Below are 2377 nucleotides of genomic sequence, written 5' to 3'. Positions count from 1 at the left end.
GTAGCTTGCGGATTTTTCTATCAATTTTGACTATTTCACTGGTATTCCAGTTAAGCACATTGAAGGTATAAAGAACAACTGGGACTGCTAAGGAATTTATGGCTAACACCTTATTGTATGCATTCAGCTCAGACTTCAGAACTGCTCGAACTCTTCTATAACATTCCTTCCTAACCTTCTCTTTCATGCTTGCATGCTGGATATTATTACTATTATTATTATTATTATTATTATTATTATTATTATTATTATTATTACTACTACAACTACTACTACTACTACTACTACTATTGTTATTATTGTTATTATTATTATTATTATCATTATTATTATATGTTTGCATTTAGCTTCGTATTTATACAAGTTGACTCCAAGTTTCACCCAGAGATCTCAAGAGACGATAAGTTCAAAAAGTTCAAGTTGGTGTTATACCTAGGGTGCCATATATTTGGTTTTGCACAGAGTATTGTTCTAGACAATGTCTGTCAAAACATAGGTAAATTAGAAATTTGTTTTAAAAGTAATTTGGAAAGACAGTAGTCTGATTATTAAGATGACAGTAAAAAGTGCTTGCTGTTATGTATATTGGAAAGTATTTTGGCACTGTTTACAGATTAAAATATTCTAAGACTACATAGACAGTATTTTATGTAGGATTGGAGCAGTTCCCATGCGCACTATTTTTTTTTTAATTCTTTCATTTTTGGATGATTTCCTGGTATCTAAGCTAGGTAGCAATCAGCCCCTTTTGCTATCATTTCTAGGGCACCTATAATAACAGGTATTGTTTTAGTCTTGAGGTTCCACATTTTGCCAATTTTTATTTCGAGATCTTTATACTGGCTCAGGTTTTGGTAGATCTTTACATTTATGTCGATTGGGACAGTCATATCAATGAGGTAGTATGATTTTCGTGTGAAGTTGTTGTTGTTGTTGTTGTTGTTGTTGTTATTTTGGTTTGGCTCAGGTTCGGTCTTATTCCAGGTAGGGTTTATGTAGGCATTATTATTATTTTTTTTTTATTGAGTGAGAGAGAAACGCATACCATCAAAGTGGCTGCATTAGCGCATAGCCACTGCCTGGTATTGTATCAATTATTATTATTACTATCATCATCGTCGGCAGGAATCGTTATTCCGTCGAACAAAATGCATAGTGAGATTTCTTCCGGTCCTTGAAGCTCTGAGTTGAAAATCCGCCATGGTCAACTTTGCTTTCCACTTTTTCGGGGTGATCGAATAGAATACTAGTTGTAATGTAATCCACTAACTCTACACCCTAAAACTATTTTACTAAAACTTGAAACCATGCTTTTTTTTTGTTTTTCTTTTTCTGTTATTATTAAGACAAACTGGCAATATCATTAGAATATCAAACAAAATTCTTTGCGATATTTACTCAAATTCTTTCATTTCTGGGTTGAAATACTTTCCGGATTGTCTTTCATCGCTCCAGGCTCGGTAACTGAGGTACTGGTCTTAATGGTTTCGACTCACCACTTCCATCGATGGTGATAAGCTTGTATCTAAATCAATGTTCTGCAATCGGTATGTCGCAGCACACTAGTGTGCCTTGAGACGATGCTAGATTTTCCACAGCTTAACCTGAATATAATTTTTTCCCTATACTCTTAGTTATATTTTTAGTTCATGTGCACCGCCGAATTTGAAAATAATATATGTGTGCCCCAAGTGAAAAAAAAATGTAGCGGAGCACTGGTCTAAATCGGGAACCCTTATTACCAGTGATGTGAATGATTATAATGACAACAATTGTAATTTTGATGATGATGATGAAGATGATGCGAAGGAGGAGGAAGAGGAAGAGGAGGATATGGCTGATGGTTTTTTTGTTTTATTTTGCCTTAGTGAGACAATTTCATTTGTTTTCCAATGAATGGATTATATTTTGTCAAGTTTCAAAACATCGATTTACTCTTTATGTGTCATATTATGCGGTGACGAGTTTAATTCATTCTATTTTCTGTTATATTTATGAAGAAAAAAGAAGAAAATCATTTGAAAATATATTCTTCTCTAGCTGATATTAAATACTATACGGAGTCCATTTCACTAAAGAATAACATTTGCACAACCATCACGCAAAACGGAAAATAGATTCTAAATGAAAATTTGAACATTTGAAACAAAAATGCGTGTCTAGAGTTTTTGACACAAATAACAGTACATTTGTAAGTTCTTGTAACAATAACAAGAATAGGAACGAAAACAACACATAGCTTTTCTTACGCACACACATAGGCGCGCGTGAGTTTGTGTTTGCCTCTGTGTGTACGTATGAATGTACCTATATGTATGTGTATGGATTTACTATATGTATATATATATATACATATATATATATATATATATATATA

Source organism: Octopus bimaculoides, chromosome 2, assembly GCF_001194135.2.
Source record: "Octopus bimaculoides isolate UCB-OBI-ISO-001 chromosome 2, ASM119413v2, whole genome shotgun sequence".
Classification (NCBI taxonomy): domain Eukaryota; kingdom Metazoa; phylum Mollusca; class Cephalopoda; order Octopoda; family Octopodidae; genus Octopus; species Octopus bimaculoides.
Note: the sequence above shows the minus strand (reverse complement) of the source record.